Genomic DNA, 7,964 nt, shown 5'->3' with positions numbered 1-7,964 from the left:
GAGGCTCCGGGCCTCCTTATATAAAAACGAATGTGGGCGGGGAAGAGATTTCGGTCCGCTTTGGGGGCTCCCTGCCTTAGCCTATGGGGAGGAAGCTACTGGACGGCCTTTCCACTGGGTGTTTGGTGGCTTGATCTCCTTGCCAACAGCGCTTGGGGTGTGGGTCCTGTGGCTGAGAAAAGGGTGGAAGAGGCGAGAATGGGGTTAAGGATAGATCTCAAATAAAATATCAAAATAAGGGGATGAAGGATACTAAGAAGAATGCGAATGAGAGCACGAAAAGAGGATGGAAAAGGCAGTCTGGGGCAGAGAGAGAAGTCAGTAAAAGATGTGCATCTTGAAACATCAGGCGCTACGGCTGCCACCTAAAAAAAAAGCGGGGCCAACGGGGATTATGGGATTTGTAGTTTTACAGGGTACTCGGTTGGAAGATGGCGGCAATAACTGCTGCGCAAACGCAGAAACTACCTCGAACTGCGCATGCGCGTTAGCCCTGCGAGCACGCCGCCGGAGGAGGTGGGGCTTGTGAGTGGCCTCGCGCCTATCCTTGGTGGCGGGAAAACTGGTTGGAGGTTCGCGCGGCTGGTGGAATCGCTGCAATAACTCTGTCTGCTCCTCACCCTTAGATCCTCTACGCACCAGAAGGTAGTTGGTGTTTTTCCGCTTGCACCTGAAGGTTCTAGGCTTGGCCAGTCTTGGCACCTGTCGCCTGAGGAAAAGTTTTCTCCTCAGGGTGATGGCTAGCTCTTAACCTTCTCCTCCGAATCTCTAACCGCAGACTTGCTCCTAAGAGAAAACCAAAAGTAACTCAGTATTATGGTGCGCAGTGTCGAGCTGAGCGAGAATGAGGATCCTGGTGTCTCCGTGGGTTAGGGCTGGGAATGGGGAGGGCGAGCTGAGGGGAAATTGTCTCATGGTGGGTTTGTTGACGGTGAGGAGAGGTTAGAGAGCCACTGTTCTACCCTTAGAGGAGTCATGGACTTCTGGCTCTGTGGTACCTCCGGTCTGAATTGCTGTGCTTTTAAGAGAAAATTGGTGAGGAAAGAGGAAAAATGTGGGTGTCTCCAAGTTCTTCCCTCTGGTTTGAAAAGTGAGATTAGGCCTTTTATTGTTCCAAACCTTGGCACTCTGTGAGGGGAAATGGTGCAGTGGTCTGGGAGTTCATGGGCATGGCCCTTTGGAAAGAACACAAAATGGCTAGTTTGAGGTTGGCATTATTCCGGGCACCTGTGGAAGCTTTTCAGCGGTTAGATAGAAAGGGTCTGAACCAGGATCAGGGTACTAAAGAGTCTGTCTTGGTGATAATTGGCCATGTCTCTCTGCTTCCTTGCACTCCCTGAACTTTAAGCTTTAGTCACCATTAATTTGAAGATTCCGTAAAAGGTTTTACTTAAAGTAGTTATGACAGTAAATGTCTTGTTTCATTGATAAGTCGTGTCAGACTCTTTTGCAACCCCATGAACTGTAGTCTGCCAGGCTCCTCTGCCCATGGGATTTCCCCGGCAAGGATATTGGAGTGGATTGCCATTGCCATTTCCAGGGGATCTTCCCGACCCAGGGATCAACTCACCTCACCTGCATTGGCAGGTGGGTTCTTTACCACTGAGCCACCGGGGAAGTCCCAAATGTCTTGTTAGGCAGCCTAGTATGGGTAATAAGGGTAGCTGGGATCAGTTATTTCCTTCTGTCTTGTTAAAAGTTTAGAATCATGCTTGCTGAGCGCACGTGAGAGAAGGAAGGAAGAAAGAACAAATTTACTGATGGAGGCATGAAAATGAGCAGGCATGTACATACCATTAGACATTAAGACAAGAAGAAACCAAACTCTAGCTTAAAGGAGAGTTAAAATATAGTCTTTATCTTATTATCTAGTTTTTTGAGAGTTGTATTTTATTTGGTGGACATACTGAGGAACTCAAGCCTGGGAAATAGCATCTCAAGTAACTCTGAGAAAAGTGCTTCCTCTGAAAATATAATCTTTATTTATTTTACAATATATATATTTACTTGTTTTGATCATTGTCTACTCCCATTAGAATGTCAGCTCAGTGAGAATAGAAACTTGATCTTTCTTTTTCTCTGCTCAAAATATAGTTTTTAAATACAATTTTTTGAGGCTCACAGAGTCTGTGTTAGAGGGCAATTCTAAAGTTTTTATTTTTGTTCTCTTAGACCAAGGATTCCAGGGACAATATAAAGAGGGAGTAATTGGATACTTGGGAGAAATTTGTGAACACATTCCGAGTGAGAGGAGGAGGATTAAGGCTTTTTGAAAAATATTGACAAGACTGAATTAAGTTATTTAGCTAAGTCAGTTCTAAAATATTTTGGTCTCAGAATCCCTTTATTTTTAAATTAAATTTACTTATTTATTTTTGTCTGTTCTGGATCTTCATTGCTGCACAGGCTTTTCCCTAGTAGTGGTGAGCAGGGTCTACTCTCTAGTTGCCGGGTGTGGGCTTCTCACCGCGATGGCTTCTCTTGTGGAGCACCGGCTCTAGAGCAGAGGCTCAATAGTTGTGGCACAAATGCTTAGTTGCTCTTCAGCATTTGGGAACTTCCAGGATCAAGGATTGAACCCAAGTCTCCTGCATTGGCAGGCAGATTCTTTACCACTGAGCCACCAGGAAAGCCCTGGAATCTTTTGTAAAATTTATTTTTAAGTTATTTTTTAAAAGGTTTTTTTGGTTGTTGTTTGCCTGCACGGGTCTTTGTTTCTGCATGTGGGCTTTCTCTAGTTGGGGCAGCAGGAGCTACTCTCCAGTTGCGGTGCATGTGCTTCTCTTTGCTTCTTGTGTTGCAGAACGTGAGCTCTAGGGCACATGGGCTTCAGTAGTTGTGGCTTTTGGACTCTAGAGCATGTGCTCAGTAGCTGTGGATATACAACTAAGCTGTGGGCTTAGTTGTCCCACGGCATGTGGGATCTTCCCTGACCGGGGATCAATCCTGTGTCCACTACATTGGCAGGCAGATTCTTAACCACTGGACCTCTAGGGAAGTCCTCTGAGAATCCTTTTATACTCTTAAAAATTTTGAAGAACTCCAAAGATTGGTTTATATCTCTTTACCTGTGCATTGATACTTAAGTATTAGAAATTAAACTGAGAAAAATTAATCTATTTATTAATTTTAAAATAATGATAATAAACCATTTACATAATGTTAATGTAGATAACACTTAAATGAAAATATAGTTTCCTAAGTGAAAGAAAATTTAATATGAAGAATGGTGTTATTTTACATTTCTGCAAATCTCTCTCATGTCTGGCTTAATAGAAAACAGCTGGATTTTCATCTGTTTCTGAATTCAATGTGTTGTGATATCTTGTTTTGTTTGAAGAATATGAGAAAACCTAACACAGATAAGCAGTTGGAGATCTGCTGAGCTAGGTGATTTCATCTTCTAATCAGTATGATGATTTTTGGTGTTCAAATGAAAGAAAACTATCTTTTGGAACACCTCATTCACCTTCCCTTAGGTCCCTTTATTACTTCTGAGTTATTTCCCTCTTCTTATCCGCCTTTCTTTCTTATGTCAGTTGAGGAGTTAGGATCTGGTTATGGAAGTTCTTTTACTTTGACATTTAAAGCTTTATTGGATTTTTTCCCCAATATTTTTCATCTAAGGTAAGAAAAGAGAAACTAAAATCTCAAATGTTATTCCTGGGTTTAGAGCCCCCAGTCATTTCGTAGCTGACCAGGTAAAAGTTGGTGGTATCTTGTATATTTATTAACTATCTTTAAAATTGTCTTTCTCTCTCTGAAGTGCATTTCAGTATTCGTTATTGTGGAAACAAATACTTAATCTGAAACAGAGGAGCAGAGATTTATCAGACAGTGACTTCCAAACTTTGCCTTCTCTATTTATCAGGATAGAGATTTTCTTTAAAAGTAATGTTCTTCATCACAACCTCACTCTGCATGCATGCTCAGTCGTGTCTGACTCTTTGGGACCCTATGGACTGTAGCCTGGCAGGCTTCTCAGTCTATGGAATTATCTGGGCAAGAACACTAGAGTGGGTTGCCATTTTCTTCTCCAGGGCATCTTCCTGATCCAGGGATCGAACCCACATCTCCTTTATCTCCTGCATTGCAGGCAGATTCTTCACTGTTTGAGCCATAAGGGAAGCTTATACATTTACTACATCTTATTAACTTAACAATGATCCACAATTTTATTTAGTTGGTTGGGGCTTCAGTAACACACTTTGGCCTAGAGAGGTCAGTATAGGCTTAGATAATGATTTAAACTTAACTCTTGGAAAAATTTTGCCTCTTTAGGTTGATCAAAATACTCTTTTTTAAATTTTATTTTAAAAATAGAATTTAAAAATCACTTTGAAATGGCAGTCTATGTATAAAATACTAGAGTTACACAAGAGGCTACAGTAGAGAGCTCATTTCCACTCTCAGCTACCTGTTTCCACTCAACTGAGACATTTTTGTCAGTTTCTTGTGTATTCTTCCAGAGATGGTTAAAGGATACTCAAACATATTGTATAGATGAAAATTTTAAAAAAATCAAATTTTGTCATCTCAAGTACACTAATTTCATTTTGCTTTCCTCGTTCAGTATAGTTTTGTAATTCTGATTATCTTCATAGGGACTTCTCATGGTCATTTTTGGAATTTTAGAGTCTGGGAGAAGATATGTTTGTCATTTATTATTATTATTATTCCCTTTGTGGCCTAATTTTATACAGTTTGTAGCTTCTATTTACGGTTATCGTAAAGAAGGAGACCAGTTTGCTGTAGTGATTCTCCCCCAATTTCCTACTTGCTTTTTCTTTGATTGTCAAATAAGTTTGGGAGTTGGTGAAACGTTAAGATGGAAACCATGATAAAATGTGCTCCTTAAATTGGGCTTTGCTGGTGGCTCAAATGGTAAAGAATCTGCCTGCAATGCGGAGACCCGGGTTCGATCCCTGGATTGGGAAGATTCCCCTGGAGAAGGGCATAGCAACCCACCCCAGGGTTCTTGCCTGGAGAATTTCATGGACAGAGGAGACTGATGGGCTATGGTCCATGGGGTCACAAAGAGTCAGACACAACTGAGCAACTAACACACACTAGACAAGTATAAACGAAGAGGAATTACTGCAAACCAGCACATAGCAATTATTTGCATTTATGGAATTAAGAAAAGGAACAGAAACATACCAAAAAAATTTAAAAAGACTTTATATTCAGCCATGCTGTGGCCACACTAGGTCAAGTCCCCAGTAACTTTTGAATTCATCTTGGAATCTGGAGAGTGGAATTCTACACCCTGAACAACTGAGTGTTTAAGTTGGCCATTTGAGGGTCATAAAATTTTCAGCCCCTTTAGAGAGAAAAATATACGAACCCAAAGATCCATTTTATGCAACTTTTGGATCTCTCTCTTTTTTATTATTACTTATTCATTTTCTTTGTTTCTTTGTCTTTGTTGTTGCTCGGACTTTTCTTTGGTTGCAATGAGCGGGAGCTACTCTCCAGTTGTGGTGCACAGGCTTCTCACTGTAGTGGCTTCTCTTGTTGCAGCACAGGCTCAAGGTGCGGGGGCTTCAGTCGTTGCAGCACATGGGCTCAGCAGTGGCAGCTCCCGTGCTCTGGAGCACAGGCGCAGTAGTCCTGGCACATGGGCTTAATCGCTGCATGGCATGTGGGATCTTCCCAGATAAGGGGTTAAACTGATTTCTCCTGCATTGGCAGGCAGATTCTTTATCACTGGCCACCTTGGAAACCTCTTGGATCTCTTTATAGTGGGAGATAGCAGAGTTAAAGGATTGAGTTTCAGGTCGAAGGCCGTCAAAGTACTCAAAACCAACAGCCAGAAATCATATCACTGAGAAGAATAGACATGTTATTAGAATTTAGAAGTCAAAGACCTGGATTCATCTTACTCTACCATGTGTTAACACTGAGGTTTTGGTAGACCACAGCTGTGTAGAAATAATATCAGTAGTGGAAAGTGAAGACTGGAAAATGTATAAGTTCTTGGAACATCATAAGATGAGTCTTGGCACCGTGCCGGGTCACAAATGACATACAGCTAGAGATAGTAACCTCTTCAGCCTGTGGTGTGGCTGGAGGCCTCCTTCTCCCATCCCTCAGTTGTCTATGGCTGTGAGCAGCCTGGTCCTTTTACCCTAAAGTACCTAGAAATATTTTCTGTCTGTTTCAGTGTTTACTTTTAGTGTATGCTTTACATGTGTGCTGTGATGTTAAAACGGGTGTGAAGCACTGAACTACTGAACTAGACTACTGGGATGTAGTGTAGCACAGTTCATGACGCAAACCAGACAGATTCTAATCCTGATTTTACCATTTATCAGCTACTTAATATCTCTGACTCCCTTTCAGTGTCAATTTCCCCAAGTGTAAAATGGCATCAATCTCATAGATTTATTGGGAGAATTAAATGAGATGACATATTCAAAGATTATAGTCAGTGCCCAATAAGTGTATTTATTATTAGTCACAGTTTTGGTAGCAGTAATGAAACATACTGATGTTGTATAGAACATATCTGAGTAGATAGCTACAGATAAACTATGGATATGGAATGAATATGCTAGATTCTTATTACTAGCTTCTCTGGAGACCTCTGTGTTCAGTCACTAAGTTGTGTTTGACTTTTTGTGACCCCATGGACTGCAGCATGCCAGGCCTCCCTGTCCTTCACTATCTCCCGGAGTTTGGTCAAATTCATGTCCGTTGAGTTGGTGATGCTATCCAAATATCTCATCCTCTGCCACCTCTTCTCCTTTTGCCTTCAACTTTCCCAGCATCAGTCTTTTCCAGTGAGTTGGCTCTTCACATCAAGTGGCCAAAGTATTGGAGCTTCAGCATCAGTCCTTCCAATGAATATTCAGGGTGGATTTCCTTTGGGATTGACTGGTTTGATCTCCTTGCTGTCCAAGGGACTCTCAAGAGTCTTCTCCAACACCACGGTTCAAAAACATCTGCTGGTTACTAAATATTTCTGAGCCATGAATAAAAATTATTAATATAAGAATCTAGCACATTGGGAAATTTATTGGACTAGAAGATCTATGTAAAAGGAAGATAATACATTATAGTGATGTTAAAGGGGGTTCTCTATAAATAGGGATGTCTGAAATAGATAAGTGAATCTACAGTGTATTTGTTTTGAGTATTTAGAAGAACCTTGTGAAAGGTTATTGCTCTGAAGAAAAATCTCACTGTTTAACTCCAGGAAGGTCTATACCCTAATGCCGCTACTCTACTACTACTTTTACTTTTGGCTGTTAAAAACACATCTTGTTTCAATAAGGGTCACCAAATGGGGTTGCTTATGCTAAGCCCCCTATCACTAAACCAAGACAATTTAATTACAGTTTTGGTTCTCTCAGAAATGGAATCTTAAACTAGTCAGGAATTGCCTGATCAGCACTAGTTGGGTAAATCTGCCTGATAGACCCTTAAAGGAAAGTAACCTTGTATAACCAGTTTGCCTTTTTCTTTTTCTTTCCTTCTTTTTTTGCCTAGTATTACACCTGTGTTCCTTATGTCTTCTCCCTGTAAAAGTGTTTAATTTTGTATAGTTCCTTGGAGCTCCTATCCATCTGATAGATTTGATGCTGCCCAATTCATGAGTTGTTGAATAAAGCCAAAAAGATCCTTAAAATTTACTCAGTTGAATTTTGTGTGTGTGTGTTTTTTAACAAATCACTACCACTATCATTTCCACCTACTTATAAGTGCCTACCTCATGTTGGACATAGTTCTAAACACTTAAAACACTAAAGATTGTTGCTAATCTTTAAAACAACCTTCATTATCCTCCAGCATTTAATTGGCACTGCCCAAGAGTAGGATTGTAGTCAATAAGGCAGAAAATGTAGGTTAGGCATCCCAGGCAAAGGATGGGATTGCTTATGCTAAGCCTCCTATCACTAAACCAAGACAATTTAATTACAGTTTTGGCTCTCTCAGAAATGGAACCTTAAACCAGTCAG

General features: G+C 40.9%; 1 protein-coding gene across 2 annotated transcripts in view; it reads left to right on the top strand.

Annotated features, from left to right (window-relative positions):
- Positions 1–523: 523 nt before the first annotated feature.
- ZCWPW1 (zinc finger, CW type with PWWP domain 1) overlaps positions 524–7,964 on the top strand; it is a 24,799-nt gene continuing 17,358 nt past the window's right edge. For both annotated transcript variants that reach the window (XM_010837890.1, XM_010837889.1), the window contains exon 1: positions 524–645. The gene's annotated coding sequence lies outside the window, so the exon portion shown is untranslated. The remainder of the gene's footprint in view (positions 646–7,964) is intronic.

The sequence above is a fragment of the Bison bison genome, unplaced genomic scaffold, assembly GCF_000754665.1.
Source record: "Bison bison bison isolate TAMUID 2011002044 unplaced genomic scaffold, Bison_UMD1.0 scf7180017864085, whole genome shotgun sequence".
Lineage (NCBI taxonomy): Eukaryota > Metazoa > Chordata > Mammalia > Artiodactyla > Bovidae > Bison > Bison bison.
Note: the sequence above shows the minus strand (reverse complement) of the source record. Positions and strands in the feature narration are given on the sequence as shown.